This window comes from Piliocolobus tephrosceles, chromosome 5 (genome assembly GCF_002776525.5).
Source record: "Piliocolobus tephrosceles isolate RC106 chromosome 5, ASM277652v3, whole genome shotgun sequence".
Classification (NCBI taxonomy): domain Eukaryota; kingdom Metazoa; phylum Chordata; class Mammalia; order Primates; family Cercopithecidae; genus Piliocolobus; species Piliocolobus tephrosceles.
This window is the reverse complement of record NC_045438.1, coordinates 28,556,314-28,576,943: the sequence shown is the minus strand read 5'-3', so window position 1 is coordinate 28,576,943 and position 20,630 is coordinate 28,556,314. Positions and strand designations below refer to the sequence as shown.

Genomic DNA, 20,630 nt, shown 5'->3' with positions numbered 1-20,630 from the left:
TCACATCTTGAATGCTTTGCTGCTTAGAAATTTTTTCCACCACTTACCCTAAATCATCTCTGTCAAGTTTCCACAAATCTGTAGGGCAGGGACAAAATGCCACCAGTTTATTTTCTAAAATATAACAAGAGTCACCTTTGTTCCACCTCCCAACAAGCTCCCCATCTCCATCCAGGACCACCTCAGCCTGGATTTCATTGTCCACATTATTATCAGGATTTTTGTCAAAGCCATTCAACAAGTTTCTAGTGAGTTCCAAACTTTCCTACATTTTCCTATCTTCTTCTAAGCGCTCCAAACTGTTCCAACCTCTGCCTGTTAACCCAGTTACAAAGTTGCTTCCACAGTCTCAGGTATCTTTTCAACAGCACCCCATTCTACTGGTACCAATTGACTGCTGATAGAAACACACCCAAGACCTGGCATTTTACAAAAGGAAGAGGTTTAATGGACTTACAGTTCCATGTTGCTTGACAAGCCTCATAATCATGGTGGATGGCAAGGAGGAGCAAGCCATGTCTTACATGGATGACAGCAGACAAAGAGAGAGAGAGAGCTTGTGCAGGGAAGCTTCCATTTTTAAAACCATCAGATCTTGTGAGACTTATTCACTATCACGAGAACAGCATGGGAAAGACCTGCCCCTATTATCTGATGACCTGCCACCAGGTTCCTACCACGACATGTGAGAAATGTGGGAGTTATAATTCAAGATGAGATTTGGGTGGGGATACAGGCAAACCATATCACCTACCCTGAGTTTAGACACTGCTAATTCAAATCCTGTTATCTTGCTTCAGATTGACAAGGATCACCACAGAATTCCTTCAGTTTCCACAGTTCTGTCAGCTCCTGTGGAGAATACTGTGGGGAAGACAACATTCCTGTCTGACAAGTCTTCTCACACAGCCACATGCTGTGCTGGTATCTGTCAGGTTCTGTGGCTGCCATCCAAGTGCCCATGCATACATCTTCACCCTGACAGGTCTGTAACCTCCTGGAGTTGCCTGCCAGTCAGTTGATGATGTCCCTGAAGATCACATACCCTGACCCACATGCAAAAGCAGGGTAAGCATGACCAGGGTGCTCCAACTCCTGCCACTTCCTGGTTCTGTCAACCGCCCAATTCAGTCTGAAATATCCCTACCAAAATTAGACCTATTCAGATTCTTTAGAGAAATTCTATTAAATACAGCTTTCAAGCCTATATAACAGTCATCATCTGTCTTTAGTAATAAATCAAAGTTGGTTGTTTCCACAGTCCATCTATAAAGTTCAATAATTTTGCAGGTATATTTCAATGAGTGTTGACAACATCCACAAAAACAATATCATCATAGATGCTGTTTTCCTCCTTCACTAAGGCATCTAAAACCACTCCAACTCCCTCCATACCTTCCAATAATTCATGAGGCAATCCACCCTCCCCAGCTGTAATGACTCCAAGAATCCTCCTCCATATTCACTGTCACTTTGTGAAGATTTCTTAACACAAAGCTTTGGAGGTCTTGGCTCTCACATGAGATTGTACCTTCAAAGCTCTCTGGTAAGATGAATTGTTCCATGTACTTGTACACAACGTGTTCACCTGCACACCATGGCTTGGAGGACTCTAGTGAACAATGAAGAGGGCCTCTTCCTGTTCTGCCTGAGAAAGCTTGACAGCGACGTTCCTCTGGAAACCCACATCACTGGCATTGTAGTACACACCCCAATACTGGTAATAATGATCATGTAGAGAACTTGGAAACTCACACTGACAACTCGGTCCTCAGTGAGCCCTGATGAAGTGTCTTCAGAGAGACTAAATGCCTCAATTTCCTAATTCAAAGCTGGGTTTGTGATATTGAGTAGTAGGGATCCTCTCGGTCTTCCACAGGCAATTAGCAGCCACGGGAACCTATTATGAACTTGACAAGCACATATTGACTTAATGCGGGATGTTGTATCCAATGATTCAGCCAGGTGCTTATCACATTTTGAAATTCATGGTTACAGCAAGGTGACAACACACCTACTACCACATCACAGTGACTAGGTTTCCACTGAAGAAATAAAGTCAACTGGTCCACAGGGCCAGCCTTGGAGGTGTCGGCAAGTTGCAATCATTTACATAAAGGATAATCAGTTGGAGAACACAAGAGCAGAGAAAGCCCCATTAACATTAGCAACAAAGAAGAGAAAAGTACTTAGAAATAAGTTTAACAATTAATGTACAAAATCTATAGTGCAAAACTTTAAACACTCTTGAAAGATGTAAAAATCGTCTTGAACAAACAGAACAACATCCTTACTTTTGGGTTGGAAGACTCAACATCATAAAAATGAAGATAAGTCTTTCCTTTAAGCAAATTTGTAAGTTTAGTGCAATATCACTAAAAAATTTCACAAACTTCATATGGAAAAATAAACACGCAAGAATATCCAGAAAAATGCTTTTAAAAAAGCTTTGAGGGAATACTAGCTTTACTAGATATTAAAATATACTTGCCTCATTCTAGTCTTAAAAAAAAAAAAACCAAGAAAGAAAACATATTATAAAACCTCTAGAATTAAAAAAGCATGTTACTAGTAGACGTTGACAGATACGTTGAATAGAACAAAAGTCCAGAAAGAAATCCAAGCATATTTGAAACTTTAGTATATGATAAAGGGTGCATCTTACATCAAAAAAGCAAAGAGTGAATTTTAATAAATGTTTCTGCGACAACTGGTAGCCATTTGAAAAAAAGATAATATCAGATCCATAACTCATATGAGAGAAAAGAATAAACCTCAAACAGATAAAGAACCTAATGGTAAAAAAAAAAAAAAAGAAAAGAAAAGAAACCATCAAGTACAATAAGAAAATCTGAATGAATTTCTCTTTAAGCTGGAAAAGGCCTAATGGATTCTCCAAATCTGGATGTAATTCAAAAAAATTAAAAAGATGATTTTTAACTATGTAAAAATGAAAAAGAAAATCTAGACAGCAAAAAGCATCATAAACAAAGAAGAAAAAAAAACCACTGACATACTGGATGAAAACACTTCTCTCATGCAGAAAAAGGGTGAGCTTCTGTAATGTATAGAATGTTCTTCAAAATCAAGAGTGAAAAGATTTTTAAAATCCAAGTGAAAAAGGAAGGAAATATAGAAACAATTTGCAAAAGGGTATAAAAATGTATGAAAAAAGGTTGAACTTCATTCATGATAAGAAAAATGCAAATTAAAACTACACTGATATATCATTTATTATTAGATTAGGAAACATTTAAAAATATATAACACACTCTATTTGTTAGGCTATGGAAAAACAGGAACTCTCATATGTTGCTAAAGGGAATGCAGCCTTCTTGAGGGGAATTTCGCAATACCTAAAAAACCACACATGTATTTACCTTTTGATCAAAGAATCCCACTTCTAGAAATCTACTGTAAAGATATACCCTCACCAATACAAAAATATAAATGCAAAAGGTTATTCATTTCTGCATTGTTTGCATTGAAAATGCCTAAATGCCCACATATAGAATAGTTGAAGCAACTATTCTTCAAAATGGACACGTCTACACACAAAATGGATTTCCCCACAATGTACACAAAAATGGCATATCTACAAAATGGACTACTATGCAGCTATACAAAAGAATGAATAAGATCTGTGGGAAGTAATATAGAGTGATTTCCAGAGAAAATGAAAACATACATTTAACTATTAGCTTGAATGAAAAGAAACACAACAAGAAAAAATCAGAGACTACGATAAAGATATTGGTTGCTACTGGGCATGGTGAGAGTTGGGTAGAAAGTAAAGGGTCATTTCTCTGAATACACCTTCTTTTTATAGACCTGACTTCTGGAACTATATTAATTGTATTAGGTTTTTAGGGCTGTCATAACAAAGTACCACAAACTTAGCGGCCACAAATTTGTGGCCTCACAGTTCTGGAGCCTAGAAGTCTGCATCCAGGCACCGACAGGGCCGTGCTTCCTCTGAAGGCAACAGGAAGAATGTGTTCCGGGCCTCTGTCTTAGCTTCTGGTAGTTTCCTGGCCCATAGCAGCGTAACTCCAGTTCACATAATGTTCTCCCTGTATGGATGTCTCTGAGTCCAAAGTCTCCCTTTTTATAAGAACACCAGTCACACTGGTGTCCCACCAGTCATACTGACCCACCTACTCCAGTAGGACCTCATCTTAACTTATTTTATTACAATGGCAGTGACCCTATTTCCAAATAAGGGTGAGTCCTGAGATACTGTGGCTTAGGAATTCAATAATGAATTAGGGGATGGGAGGTGGGACACAATTCAACCCATAATATTACTGTTTCCCACATTCAAATAAATAAATAAAAATGCAAAAACCCACAAAGAAAAGGGGGGATAGCCTAAAACTGAATGCAATTGGAAACAAATAAATTGCCCCACATAAATCAAATGAATACAATAATCACACTCAAGAAGGGAGACAAAATTAATTCAGGCAAATGTTGAACAAAATATCTAGATTACTTGCTTTCAGGCTAAAGGCAAAAATACCTCTAAACAAATATTGAACTCTAATTAGTAGACCTCTTTTTTTCCCCAGAAATATAGGTTAGTAATTCCAGGACTACTTGTATATTCTAAAATTGAACAAATAAATAAATACACACAATGGTGATATTGGGATCCAGAGTTCTCACTGTTGGAGAAGATAGTGATAAATCTGAAAAGCGGACTAGAATTGTCGATATCAGTGTGACTCATGGGGACATAGACAAATTGGCACAAATGGATATACATATGTATAGGTCTGTATATGTGTGTGTGTGCCTCTGTGCATGTAACTGCACAGTATATATAGAGACAGAATATATACAAACACTAGAGAGACAGAATATATACATATATATGCATATCTGTGTGTATATATATACAAAGTAGATAGAATATGTACATACAAATATATCTGTGTATATCTATACACAGTATATAGAATATATATTCATGCACATGTATGTACAGAATATATACATATATGTATGTATATAGACAGAATATATACATATATACACATATATGTACAGAATATATGTATGTATGTGTATGTACATATTGCCCCTATATATACTGTGCACAAAGATGCACACACAAATACAGACCTACACATGTATGTACATACATATATATGTGTGTATATATGTATGTATGTATATATTCTGTCTCTCTCTCCCCCAACTCCATTGACTCCCCCTTTTCCTTCCCACTCAGGTCTGTCCTCTGAGAGTACCTAGAAAAAATGAAATCCCACTAACAATGGGGTTCACCTCTTAGCACTAGATCTTGTTTTCCAAATACCATTCTTCACTAAAACAGCCAGGTTTCTCTGAAAAAAAAAAATGGTTAAGCAGGGGTAGTTTACGGAAAAAATAAAATAAACCTGGGACGTTTCATCATACCAAAGGATGATGAGGACATACCAAAAAGATAAAAGAGCCAGCTCAAAGGGGCTCCTGTTGGCAAAACCAGGGACGATTTGAGTATCAAAATAAAGATAGTAAATTAAAGGATTTTATACTATTAGTAAATTAAACTTCATGAGTCTCGAGTAAAACAAGCAAATTGGGGGACAAGGTAAACTCTTTCTTACAAGGGACTGCCAACTCATACATCTAGAAAGAATGTTGGAATTGTACAAATCAACATTTGCCAGCCAGTATAATCATTGATTCATCTTGTTTAAGGAGTAATGGGCATCCCCACAAGATCTTTCTTTAAATACAAAGGGTAAAATACAGCAGTTGAGAAAACTGCAGAACGCCACATTAGAAAATGGTCAAAGTTAACATTACTAGCAATGGGACTGAACAGCAGCATGTACCTTGATATGGTTTGGCTCTGTGTCCCAGCCCAAACCTCATCTTGAATTGTAATCCCCGTAATCCCCATGTGTCAAGGGAGTCACCAGGTGGGAGGTGATTAGGTCATGGAGGCCGTTATCTCCATGCTGTTCTCATGATAGTGAGTGAGTTCTCCCGAGACTGGATGGTTTTATAAGTGTTTGGAAGTTCCTCCTTCACTCTTCTCTCTCCAGCTGCTTTGTGAAGAAGGTGCTTGCTTCTCCTTCACCTTCTGCCATGATTGTAAGTTTCCTGAGGTCTCCCCAGCCATGTGGAACCACAGTCAATTAAACCTCTTTCCTTTATAAATTACCCAGTCTTGGGTATTTCTTTATAGCAGTGTGAAAACGAACTAATACATACCTCTTACACGATGCACTCAGAAGAGCTCAGCATCACTTCTGCATCATTCTGCCAAAAATGAATAATCTGAATCTATTCTTTTTTTGGGGGACGGAGTCTCCCACTGTCTCCTGGGCTGGAGTGCAGTGATGTGATCTCGACTTGCTGCAACTTCTGCCTCCCAGGTTCAAGTCATTCTCCTGCCTCAGCCTCCCAAGTAGCTAGGATTACAGGTGCCTGCCACCACGCCTGGCTAATTTTTTTCTATTTTTAGTAGAAACCGGGTTTCACCATGTTGGCCAGGATGGTCTAAAACTCCTGACCTCATGATCCATCCACCACGGCCTCCCAAAGTGCTGGGATTTTAGGCATGAGCCACCACGCTTAGCCTCTGAATCTATTCTTGACGGTGCATCAGACAAACCCAAACTTAGAGGCATTCTACAAAATCACTGTGCTATACTTTATAAAAATGCCAATATCATGAAATTCAAAGAAAGACTCAGAAAATGTTCCAGATTAAAGAAATCTTTAAAAACATGACAACTTTCTCTTTCAGCAGAAGAGTGGTGGGGCGGGGGGAAGAACATGACAACTGAATGAAATGCATGATCTGGGATTTTTATTGCTATAAGAGACATTTTTGAAACATTGACAAAACCTTAACAGGTCTGTAGATTAAATAATAGTATTTGTTTCAATGTTTCAATGTTATTTCAAATAGTATTTGTTTCAATTTTGAAAACTGTACTCTGGTTACTTGAGGAATTCCTTGTTTTTAGAAATACACATTAAAGTATTTAGGGGAAAGAGGCTGTCTGCAACTTATTCTTAAGTGGTTCAGAAAAAAATTGAGATGCATGGTATACGTGCACACAAGCACCCACAGATAGTGACTGAGAAAAGGATGAAGCAATTGCAGAAACAGTTGCCATTTTGGGAATCTGGTTGAAGTGCTTCTGGGAATTCTTTTTACTGTTCTTGCAACTTTTCTGTATGCTTGATGTGTCAAAATAGGGAAAAATACAAAAGAAGGGAGAGAAGGGAGAGATGGGGAACCAGACAATTAAGGTGACTTGCCCAAAGTCACACAAAGGAGGCAAAGAAGCTGTCTGGGTCTCAAGCTCACGCTCCTTCCACCACGTCCCTCCCTCTTTATGATGACACTTCAGTGTTCCTAGTAACATGTGCTGGAAAGCAAATGAGCTGGGCTAGTGGCTGGATTGTTAATTCCTAGAGAACTCGCTTGAACATCCTGTGAATCATACTGGGACTCTAAGGCAGGCAGCACAGGGGCAGGAGTGTGGCTGGTGCTAGAGGCATTCTCCTGGCAATGTGCCTTGGCCTCTAAGAGCTCGGCCAGCTGTCCAAGATACAATGTCTAATAAGTTGCAATTGAGGCTGGCATTCATCTCTCTAAGGACTCTGACCTGGTAGGTGTGACCTGTCCTGGTAGATGTGAGTGCCTACCTCTGGTCAGGAGCAATATCCACACGTGGTCATGATGGTGGCAGTGCCTCAATGGCAGAGGGGTCCCAAGGGACCCAAGAGGAGTGCCTTGACTGAAGCTAGTGGTTTAGGGTAGAGTGATGTGGTTCTGCTTTATGGGTAGACAAGTGTGGCAAAGGCTGGCAAGTCAGCAGGTCAGCAGGCAGATTTTGATTCAGGTTTGTGCTCCAATGCTAGTTGCGCACCAAAATACCAAAAAAATCCCCAGGCTAAGGAAGGTATTCCCCTTCTGTGCTTCCTATGAGCTTCCATAATAGTACTTGCCATATTATACCGCAGTTGTCAGTATATATGCTTGTCTTATACACGGATTCAAGAAGACAGTCTGTGGCATTCATTGAAAAAATATTTATCAAGACTTGCATTGTACCAGGCACTGTTTTAGGTGCTGGGGATACATCAGTGAACTGTTTTTGGGCAAAAATCTGTGCCCTCATGGAACGTACTTTCATCATCATATATTTAGCATTTAGCACAGCACCTGGAACATAGCAAGTGCCCAACGATAAGGGAGAAGATGCCACTTGGAATGGGCACTTGTGGTGATTTAGAGGAAAGCTGTGGGCATCCAGGGAGTCCCAAGGCTCAACTCGGACACTCCAGAAACTAAGCATAGGTCAGAGGCCTAATTCCAGTCCCCACCCTGGAGACAATGCAGTTTTTAGGTCTGAAATATTTGGGACTGCTTCTGGATCTGAAGGCTGGGTCTGCAGGATGAAATATTTACCACCAGCCAAAAGGAATCAAGAGGGAGGAGACTCAATACATAACATGCTTGCTATAGTTTGCAGGGTTGAATGTCAAGGACAGGAAGGGACATTAGAAAGCATGTGGTTAATCCTCTGTTTTCCAACCCCCAACCCTGCCATCCCCACTTTATTCTTTACTCTTTTTTGAAGAAGCTACTGCCTCTATTTCAACCATACCAGTGATAGGGAACTCGCAATTTACTAACACAAGCATTCCATTTTTAGTAGCTATAATCATTAACAAGTTTCTCCTTAGGTAAAGCCAAAATTAATCTTTGTCTGTCCTGTCTCTGTCATATAAGGCAACTCAAGAATTTGAATTGCTCCAGCCCGGACAACATGGCAAAACCCCATCTTTACCAAAAATACAAAAAATCAGCTAGGCGTGGTGGCATGCACTTGTCATCCCAGCTAACCAGGAGGCTGAGGTGGGAGGATCGCTTCAGCCTGGGAGGTGGAGGCTGCAGTAGGCTGAGATCACACCACTGTGCTCCAGTCTGCAAGAGAGAGTGAGACCCCATCTCAACAAAATAAAAATAAAAAAGAATGCAAATTGCACTTTCTTATAATTTGAATATCAAAGGGTCATTCTCTCATATTTGAAGCCTTGTCAAAATCTTGCCTTAAGGAAAATATAAATGCACCCATCTTTTCCTCTTTTCCTTCTGTTACAGTTGAATGTGTTTCCCTTCCCTTATTTGAGGTTAGTGCTTCCACCTGTGCTCTGAATTGCATCCCTTATCACCAGATCTCAGTTCCCAGTCATTTTCAAATCTTGAGGTCACCCTTCTGCCCCCATCACACTAGTGGAACTATTTGAGTGAAGATCACGACCCCCTTCAGTACTAAATTCAAGAGATGTTTTCTGTGATCATTGTATTTAACCCTCCACTGCACCGCATCTGGCTCTGCTAACCACTTCCTCACACTTGACTGCCTTTCCTCCTCCTCCCTGGAAGCTACTCCTCTTCAGCCTCATGGTGGCTTCTCTTCCTTTAGTCCTTTATTCTTTGGTTTCCCCAGAATTCTGTCCTCAACTCTCTTCCCATTCTACACCCTCTCCCTAAGTAATTTAATTCACTGTCTTTGCTTTTGTTGTTGTTGTTTTGAGGCAGGGTGTTGCTCTGTCACCCCAGCTGGAGTACAGTGGCAAGATCATGGCTCATTGCAACCTCAACCTCCTGGGCTCAAGTGAGCCTCCTGCCTCAGCTTTCCCAGTAGCTGGGGCCGCTGGGGTGCAGCTAATATTTTTTGGTAGATATGGGGTCTCACTATGTTGCCCATGATGGTCTCAAACCCCTGGGCTCAAGTGATCTTCCTTCCTTGGCCTCCCAAAGTACTGAGATTATAGGCATGAGCCACCATGCTTTGCTTAACACCAAGCATAACTTGTTACATTATGCTTCTTATGCTTGTAACAAGTATAACAGGTATGAATTATAATTCGTAAGTCTCTAGCTCCATCCCAAATTTATTTCTGGAGCTCCAGATCTATTATGCATCAATTTACTAGACCTTTCTGAGAGAATACCTCCTCCAGGTTCTCAAACTCAAAACTTCTAGGATAGAAGCTTCCTAGGTTCCCTGACAAGAATCTGGGTGTCTTTTTGGAATTTCTCTCTTCCTGCCACATTCCCTATATATCCACTCATCACCAGGCCCTGCCAAGCATGTGACCTAAACAACTTTTCTGGTCATTCCCTTGGGTCTAGATCCACTGAGATGAGCTTTGGATTCCTGTAGTAGCCCCCTCACTGCTTATCCCGCTTGTGGTGCTGCTCCTTCTCATCTGGCCTCCTCATTCTGGCCAGAGTAATTATTCAAAATGCAAAGGTGGCTCCACCCCAGACCTACAGGGGCGGCTCTGCCTGGACAAGATGATAAATTGGAAGTACCTTTATAGAAACAGCAAGGCCCTCAAAAGCTTCAGCCTCACTTTCTTCCTTTTTACCATGGCATTCTGTGCTTCAGCCATGCCAAACTACTTCTGGTTTTCCACATTTACCCAACTCTCACTTCTAAGTCTTTGGAAATGCTGTTCTTTCAGTGGGAATAATTATCTACATTCCACCCACTTTCTCTTACCCAGTCCCTTCCTCTATGACTAGGCTGGGTCACTCTGCTTGTTCTCAGCTTGGACATCTTCAGGAAGATCTCTGTTAACCTGCTCCTCATATGAGACCATGGACAGTACCCCTTCTGTTCATCCGCACAGCTCCCTACTCTTTCCCTATCAATCAAAACATTTGTCTGTTACATTGGAATTGGCTACATTCCTTACTGCACTTTAACCTGCGTGGGTGGGGTTGGGGGTTGGGGGAGGGAGAGTAAGTGTGTCTTGTACACTGCTGTGTCCCAGAGCCTAGCACAGTATAGCGTCCCTGAAAATAGAAAAAAAAAAAAAAAAAAATACTTACCAAGTTGAAAAAACAAAAGATACTTACCAAGGTCGGGCATGGTGGCTCATGCCTGTAATCCCAGTACTTCAGGAGGCTGACACAAGAGAATTGCTTGAGCCTGGGAGTTTGAGACCAGCCTGGACAACACAGCAAGACCTCACCTCTACTAAAAATATATACATATATAAAAAATTAGACGAGTGTGGTGGCATGCACCCATAGTTGCAGCTACTGAGGAGGCTAAGGTGGGAGGATCACCTGAGCCCAGGAGATCCAGGCTGCAGTGAGCTATGATTTCGCTGCTGCACTCTAGCCTTGGTGACAGAATGAGACTGTCTCAAAAAACAAAAACAAAAACAAACTTACCAAGTGAAAATAAATGTTTGTTTGTTTGTTTGTTTTAAGATCAGATTTACGAATACATACTCAAATTTTAAAGGAAAGCTTGTTTCATTTACTAAAGGAATAGTTTTCAATCTGCTTCTTGGAACACTGGATGCTCCATGGAGACACTTGGAGTGTCTAGGGCAGTAGAGGATGGGGAGGTGGAGTGGCTTGCTCAACACTTTTTAAACCACTTTATTAATGTATGATTGACATAACAAAAAGTTGTAGATTTTTTTCTTTTTTCTTTTGTAAACAGACTTGCTTTGTTGCCCAGGCTGGAGTGCAGTGGCGCTATCATAGCTTACTGGAGCCTTGAACTCTTGGGCTCAAGTGATCCTTCTGCCTCAGCCTCCTGTGTAACTGGGACTGCAGGCAAAAAGTTGTGGATTATTTTTCTTTTTTCTTAAGTGTAGACAGTCTTGCTTTGTTGCCAGGCTGGAGTGCAGTGGCACTATCATAGTTTACTGAAGCCTTGAACTCTTGGGCTCAAGAGATCCTTCTGCCTCAGCCTCCTCAGTAACTGGGACAACAGGCAAAAAGTTGTAGATTTTTAATGTATATAACTTGATGTGTTTGGAGATAAGGATATACCCATGAAACCATTACCAATAATCAATGCAACAAAATTATTTACTTCCGACAAAATTTCCTCCTGTTCGTTTTTTTTTTTTTTTTTTTTTTTTTTGAGGCGGAGTCTCGCTCTGTCACCCAGGCTGGAGTGCAGTGGCCAGATCTCAGCTCACTGCAAGCTCCGCCTCCCGGGTTTACGCCATTCTCCTGCCTCAGCCTCCCGAGTAGCTGGGACTACAGGCGGCCGCCACCTCACCTGGCTAGTTTTTTGTATTTTTCAGTAGAGACGGGGTTTCACCGTGTTAGCCAGGATGGTCTCAAACTCCTGACCTCGTGATCCGCCTGTCTCGGCCTCCCAAAGTGCTGGGATTACAGGCTTGAGCCTCCTGTTCGTTTTACTTTTTGTTAGTTTGTTGTTTCTTTTGTGGTAAGAGAATTTAATGTGAGATCTATCCTCCTAGAATATTTTTAAGTATACAATGTAATATTGTCAGTCATAGACCCTATGTTGTACAGAAGAGCTCCAGAACTTACCTATCTTGCATAGCTGAAACTTTGTACCCTTTGACCAACATCTCCCCATTTACCCCTTCTTACCTTTAGCCCCGGGGAACCACCCAATCTTCACTTCTATGAGTTTGACTATTTTAGATTCTACATACAAGTGAAATCATACAGTATTTGTCTTTCCATGTCTGGCTTATTTTGCTTAGTATCCTGACCTCCAGGTCCGCCCATATTGCTCTAAATGTGACCGGTTCAATGCTTTTCTGTTTTGTGTACTAAAGGTTTTTTGTTTTCTGGGTTTTGTTGTTGTTGTTCATTTTTTGAGATGGCGTCAAGCTCGGTCATGCAGGCTGGAGTGCGGTGGCACCAACTTGGCTTACTGCACCTCCTAGGTTCAAGTGATTCTCCTGCCACAGCTGCCTGAGTAGCGGGGATTACAGGCATGCACCTCCATGCCCAGCTAATTTTTGCATTTTTGGTAGAGACAGGGTTTCACCATATTGGCCTGGCTGGTCTCGAACTCCTGGACTCAAGTGATCCTCCTGCCTCAGCTTCCCAAAGTACCAGGATTACAGGCATGAGCCGCTGCACCTGGCCAGCTTTTGGTTTTCTAAAGCTGTGCTCTCATATATTCTCACGGAGGGCATGTGCCCACAGAGCTGAATCTTCATCTGAGATACATGAATGGTTTCTCCTACTGCTGCTGTAGCAAATTACCACAAACTTAGTGATTTTAAACAACACACATTTATAATCTTAGCTCTGGAGGTCAGAAGTCTGGTGTGAGTTTCACTGGACTGAAATCAAAGGATTGGGTTGTGAGTATTATTGGCTGGCCATTGTTCAGTCTCCCAAAGACATGCTTCCTTTAAAACGTGTACCCCTGAGCACTTTCTTGAATGCACATCATCAGAAAGATGAGAATCTACATCTTTCAAAAATTATCACAAAGGGTCATGAACCTTGCTAAAGCAAATCATATCCCTAGTGAATTTAATGTAAAAATCTATTTCAAACAGATTATTTACATGCATCTTTTCAGGGCCATACCCAAATTCATTAAATACCACTGAAGGAAATTAATGCAAACTTTTTGGGAGGGTAATTCAGCAAAATATACCAAAGTAGAAAATACACATAGCTCAATCCAGAAATTCTACCACACTAGGACATTTCCTAACAGACATAATTGCAAAAAAAAAAAAAAAAAACTGCAAAAGAATGTTTATATAAATTGTAGTACGTGTACACAATGGAATATGATACAGTTATTATAAAGAATGAGAGTGATGTAGATGTGTGGATAGAGAAAGCCATTCAAGATAAAATGTTCAGTGACAAAGCCTGCATGAAGCTTCAGAAAGGATCGTATATAAGCTGGTTCCTAAAATAATTTGAGAGACGATACATGAGAAGCCATTAACAGAGAGGCAGGTGGTAGCAGTCAGAAGAAGACTCTTTATTTTGTGCTTCTCTGCAATCTACATTTTTCTATTGTAGGCATTGTATTCGTCTGTTTTCACGCTGCTGATAAAGACATACCCAAGAGTGGGTAATTTATAAATAAGTTTAGTGGACTCACAGTTCCACATGACTGTGGAGGTCTCACAGTTATGGCGGAAGGTAAGGGAAGAGCAAAGGTACATCTTACATGATGGCAGGCAAGAGAGAATGAGAGCCGAGCAAAAGAGGAAATCCCCTATAAAATCATCAGATCTTGTGAGACTCTTTCACTACCACAAAGAGTATGGGGGAAACTGCCCTCATGATTCAGTTATCTCCCACCAGGTCCCTCCGACAACACATGGGATTTATGGGAGCTATAGATGATATTTGAGTGGGGACACAGACAAACCATATTGGGCGCGTATTATTTTATTTTATAAAAGTCAATCAGAGTCACTTAAAAATAATGAATAATAATAACAACAGTGGGATCAGTAATAATGTCCACAAGCTTGTCTGTGTGCCTCGCACAATTCCAAGGATTTCACACTGATTATTTTATTCTCACATCTCTAGGAGATAGGAGCTACTATTACACCCATTTGGCAGATGAGGACATTTAGACAAGTGAAGGTTAAGCCAGTTGCTTTATGTCACACAGCTGGCAAAGGGGGAGCTCACATTAAATTGAGGTCTGTTTGACCTAAGCCAGCGCCCTTCACTGTTGCTGCTATTTGTGTTTTCTTGCTGATATTTTTTTTGTGTGTTCAAATAAGAATCCTAATGAAGACTATAACATATGTTTTAATACAGGTAAAAACTTTCTCAAATGTCAAAACTAAAAATGTCTTCTTCCCTAATATGTCACAAATCTAAAGAATTATATCACAAAGGCCACACATTTTTGATGCTTCATATGTTCAAAAATGTGAAAATATTTTTTAAATTTTTAACGAGAAGCATTACTCGAAATGTCAACGTGGGGAAACACTTATAAGGGGGACAATTAAAGAAATAAAGAGGAAAGGAAATACAGACAGGGAGAAGAATAAGAAAGGAACGAAAAGGAAATTTATGCAATTGTGCTAACACTGGTGATTTACAGCTTTAAGGGAAGCTTTCTACAAGTAGTCTAGGTTATCATTTCTGACAGTTGTAATTTTTTTCCATTATATGCACTAAAGAAATACTCTATTTCCATTGCAGATAAGATGAGGTTGGGGTATTTTTTCAATGAGAAGATGATGCCACTAAGTCATATCTATTGTACTTTATTGCAATTGCTTCCTCACATTAGAATCACTATTTTTTAAGAAAAAATAACAAAAGTAAACAAGCAATTCATTACCACTCCAGATTTGCAAATAGTCTGGAAACTATTTGGTTAAACCTTTTATGGGTGAAAATTTTTATTAGCCCTGTCTACTCTATTCAATGTTTCATTAAGGTGATTCTGATGTGAACCAGTGATTTAGAGACCATCTTCCTTTCATGCATCCTTTCTATTTCTTTTGCCCTGGCTGAATCTCTTCAGGTTAATTTGCTTGCATTATTGCTTGCCAAATGATCCCAGTGAAGTATTAAAGGTGGTTATCAGGTCTACAGAATCCTCCGGTTAAGTTAATGAGTCCTCACCTGGCTAAGTTAATTAACCAGGTGAGGACTCAGGGTTCTGATTTAACAACTGTTGACCAGTCTCTAGTCCACTGCTAACTCTAAATAGTCTGTGAGAGAGTACAAACGGAAGCCAAAATGCCATCTAATAACTAAACACTTAAAAATTTAAAAAATACTACTTATGTTAAAATGAGGATTTTCTCATGATTTGTATTCTATTCACATTAATGTCAAATTAGGTCAGTGTAGTTCTCAGACTATTTTTAATTAATCTACATTTGGCGAAGCTGCTTAGCTGAGGAATAGTAAATGAAATTGTTAATAAAAGTCACAATATGTGGCCAGGTGCAGTGGCTCATGCCTGTAATCCCAGCACTTTGGGAGGGTGAGGCTGGAGGATTGCTTGAGTCCAGGAGTTTGAGACCATCTTGGGCAACGTAGTAAGACCTGTTGCTACAAAAAGTAAACTAAATTAGCTGGGAATAGTGACATGTGCCTGTAGTCCCGGCTAGTCGATAGGTTGAGGTGGGAGGATTGATTGAGCCTTGGGGGGGTTGAGGTTGCAGTGAGCTGTGATTGTGCCACTGCACTCTAGCATGGGCAGAGTGAGACCCTGTCTCAAAAAAAAAAAAAAAAAAAAAAAAAAGCCACTGTAAGCATATTTGGAAGTGAAACAATAATAGGACAAATTTAAACATAGTTATAACATATTTTTTATTTTCAGCCTATGTCTATCACTTATATTGTAATTTTGGCCATCTCTTACAGTAATATCTTCATGAAATATTTATATAAAATTGCAGGGATTTCACTTGACTTGTTTAAGTTGTGGACTTGATAAAAGCATTTTTTTTCATTTTCATTATTTTGGTCAGTAATTAAAACTTCATTTATTATAATAAAGAATATATAATATCTTGTTTATGATTTTGTGGGGGTTTCTTGAGACAGGGTCTAACTCTGTCATCCTAGCTAGAGTGCAGTGGCATTGCCATGGCTCACTGCAGCCTTGACCTCCTGAGGCCAAGCGATCCTCCCATCTCAGCCTCCCAAGTAGCTGGGACCACAGGCTTGCATCATCATGCCCAGCTAATTTTTAAATTTTTTTTTCTAGAGGCAAGGGCTCACTTTGTTGCCCAGGCTGGTCTGGAACTCCTGGGCTCAAGCAATCCTCCTGCCTCAGCCTCCCAAAGTGCTGGGATTACAAGTGTGACTCACCATGCCCAGGCCGGTTTACAATTTTTATGTGGGTCATGCTCAATATAAATCTTATTTTTGTTGTTTCCAGTTTTTAATAACTTAAGCAGACTGCACCACTGAACATTTCTTATTTCCTTATGCTTTTTAGTTTCCCCTGAGCTCTACTTTTATATTTTCTATTTCTCAATTTGAACTCATTCTTACTAAGGGATTAAGATATAAAATGCAATTATATTCAAAGTGAGCTTAACTTCATTGAATATGAAACGACTGTATTTTCATTAAATACGTAAATAAAATTTTGTTTATATATTTTCAAAAAAGTTATATTCTAAAATATCCAAAATGACATATAACTGTTAAAATGCAAAATAAATTATAATTATTAATATAAATTTTAATATAACATTATTTAAAGGAATCTATTTGGGGGAGAATTAATAAAATCTCACTAAATACTTTTGTAACAATAAAATCATTTGCAATAACAGCAGTTGTGGAGCCTCTGATGTTAGTATTTTTAGGACTTTTCCCCTGAGCTGAAAAAGTTCTTTAAAGGAGATCATTCTACATTCCTGCCTTATGAACGAAAGCTTGACTTTTAGCTGTCTCGGAGTGGAGAATTAAGTTGCCAGGTCTCAGTACCGGTCTGTTGACAACATCTATCTTACTCCTTCTTCTTGGCTATGCCTAGGTATCCTCTAGTCCAGAAACCTCCTTTCCAGAGAATAAACCTTCAGTCCTTCCCCAGGGTGGGTGAAACACAGTAGCCCAGCTACATGGAACAGAGATTGACTGCTTCTTAAACAGACATTAGGCCAGTGCCCCTGACTCTGGTGCTTTCCTTGGTCCCTGTCATGTCTACATTTAGAAGCAGCTGGTGGCACTAGCTGCTGAGCTTTGGGGGATTCTATTGTATAAATCAGGTTGGTTCTCTGCTTTTCCACTGTTGGTTTGGTTTTCTTGGGCCTGCTAAATCCTTTACCACTTGGCCATCTGCTTTTCAGCTTCCAAAATTTTATTGATGGTATCACTTTTACTCTTCTCCTTGTCATTCAGGGTTTCTGCTTTCTTAAAAAATATCTTTACTGTTATTTTAGAAAGGACTGCGGGAGCAGTTAGAGGTGTACGTGTTCCATCTGCCATATTTGAACAAAAGTCCCCTATTCTGCTTATTTTATCCACTGTGTTAGGTTAGGAATGTAAATCTAATCATGTTACTCCACCTGCTTAAAATTCTTTAAATTCTTTAAAGATTCTCTTGTTTTTCAAGATTTAAATTCTTAACAAGACTGCAGAGGCTCCCAGTTCAGTATCAAGCTTACCTTTCCACCTGTTTACCACCCCACCACCCACTATCCCTGTTCCAGACCACCACCTCCATCCACCCTCAGCTCACCCAGTATTCCAAGCTCTTTCTTAATTCTGAGTCATTGTGAGTTCTATTTCTTCTGCCTGGAATCATCTTCCCTCACTCTTCACTAGGGTAAGTGCCCTTCATTTCAACCTACAAGATTTTCGTCACCCACTAATTCAATGTCCATGTGCCTTACTAAAGTGTATATGCCAGTAAGGTCTAGATCTTGTCCACCTTATTCACCACCATACTCCCATTCCCGGCTTCTGCCTAGATGCTCAATAAATATTTATAAAGTTAGAATTTAACCAAAGGATATGCTCAGATCAGCTGTCACTGAAGTCATCTGCCTCACTTATGCTATTCTGCTTCATCTTTTCTTGCTTACTTAAGGTGAAGGAGTTAATCGAGCTCACTAATAGGCTTTGGCTTTGGCCAGAGGAGAAGCACTTGTTCTGAAATGTTATAAGCACTGTACTGTCCATAGACCTACTTTTCTCACTGCTAAGTTAGAATTCTGTGGGGGCTTAATGGATATTTACTGAATGAACAGCTGCCTCTTGCAGTCAGAAAAAAATATAGCAAAGGGCTAGTCTGACCTGGGAGGGGCAATATTAAGGAGTATCTATGAATAAGTCAAGACAAAATACTAACATCAAAATATAAAGATGTGCCATACTTCTGAGTCAGGAGAAATGAAACTGAGAAACACAGGACAAAATCATAGAATGAACAGCAAGTCAATTAGATAGGGAGAGAGAATAATAAGACTATTGGTGCAGAGGGATTAAGTATTTGCATTCTGCAGCAAGGAAGATCATAATATTAACATTTTACATTTTAGATTTTTAACAAATAATATTATCTTATTTTTAGTTAAGGGGCTACCCCATTCTCAGTTTATATTTTTATTTTTTTGGAAAATGGCATGTTTTTAGACTACAAGAGGAACGTACCTGGAAAGTACCCAATGAAGAGACCCTACATACTCCTTGGAACAGGTACCAGTAGTACATTTTAGTGGGAAGTCATGCACACCTATATCTGAAATGACTCACTCTACTTCCTTTCCTACCTATTGTATCTCCACAGCAGATTCAAACACCCAGCACAAACAGACTCATTAGCTTAGGTTGGGTCTTGGTGCCCACCTAAAAAGGGCATTTTCCTGATTGTGCTGTGAGGAATAGAGGTGGATTTGTAAACCCTGGAGCAAGGTTCTGCGTATCCTAGGCTGGTACCTACTGTTCAGAGGAGACCACTGGGTGAAGCCACCATCACCTTGTCTGACCAGGAGACAAATCCTTTAACTGAGGAGTTGGGGAATAAGAAGGAAGGAGAATACATTAAAACCAGATAGCTGTAAGATTCACTTCAAAGTGGAAATGGCAACACATCTCAGGAAACTCAGAGAAGCACGCTGTCAACATTGGGAGTTCCAGTGAATTCACTCAGATTTCTCTTTGAAGGTCAGAGAATTGCTGATAATCATATCCCAAAAGACCTGAGAATGTATCTTCACAAAAGAGTTGATTGAACTGTATCAAGAACAAATGGAGATTGGTTAATGGGTACAAAAATACAGTTAGACAGAAGGATTAAGTTGTAGTGTTCAATAGTACAATAGGGTGACTATAGTTAATAATAATTCATTGTATATTTCAAAATAGCTCAAAGAGAAGATTGGAAATGTTCCCAACACAAAGAAATGATACATGTTTGAGGTGATGGATATCTCAATTACTCTGATTTGAACATTACACATTGTATCCATGTATCAAACTATCACACGCACCCCATAAATACATACAACTATTATGTATCAAAAACAATTTGAAGAGAAAATGAAGGGCTCAATTAATGGGTTGACATTCTTTTTTCTTTTTCCCTCATTTTTCATTTTTAAAAATAGTTTATTTGTAATGTGTTGTTCAGAACGTAATGAAAACTGGTACCCCATCTCTTTGAATTCCAGGGCTCATTATTCATTGTTTTCATTGTGCTGATTTTTGTTGCACATTTCAGCCCTCTTTGTGCTGACTGTTCCCTTTTGTATTGCCCTCCTTTTTAGTTTTAATTTTTATTTCTGCAGAGATAGAGTCTTGCTTTATTGTCCAGACTGGTCTTGAACTCCTGGCTTCAAGTGATCCTCCTGCTCCAGCCTCACAAAGTGTCTTCTCCTTTTTAAAAATTATATATGTTCACGGGGAGGTCACTTTTTCTAGAGCTGTGTGTTTTCAAGCTTGTGATAATAAATAAGATCAACTAATGCAAGTGTTCAGACTGACTTTACTGAAGTCTTGTATGTGATGGCTTCACTCTTAAGACTACAACTTGTGGCAGATGGAAGTTTTTCAGAGACCTGAACTGTGAAGAATGACCTTCATTTTTGAAACCTATTTTCACTGAGTAAAAATTCTAGTCAGTAATATAATTTTTCCTCTGCATTTAAATTAAGCTTTTAGTGATTTTGTTTTTCTGTCTGCTTTCTTCTTTCTGGGACTCTCATGATATGTTTAGCCTGATTCATACTGTTCCACATGTCACTGTGCTCTGTTTACTATTTTCTGTCTTTTGTCTCTGTACTTTATTTTGAATAGATTCTGTTGTTAGGTTTTCATGTTCAACCTTTTATTTTTGCAGTGTCTAATATTCTGTTCACCCCCTCTAGTATCTTTTTCA

General features: G+C 39.6%; 1 pseudogene; it reads right to left on the bottom strand.

Annotated features, from left to right (window-relative positions):
• Positions 1-786: 786 nt before the first annotated feature.
• LOC111554956 lies at positions 787-18,964 on the bottom strand (annotated as a pseudogene).
• Between the last annotated feature and the right edge of the window lie 1,666 nt (positions 18,965-20,630).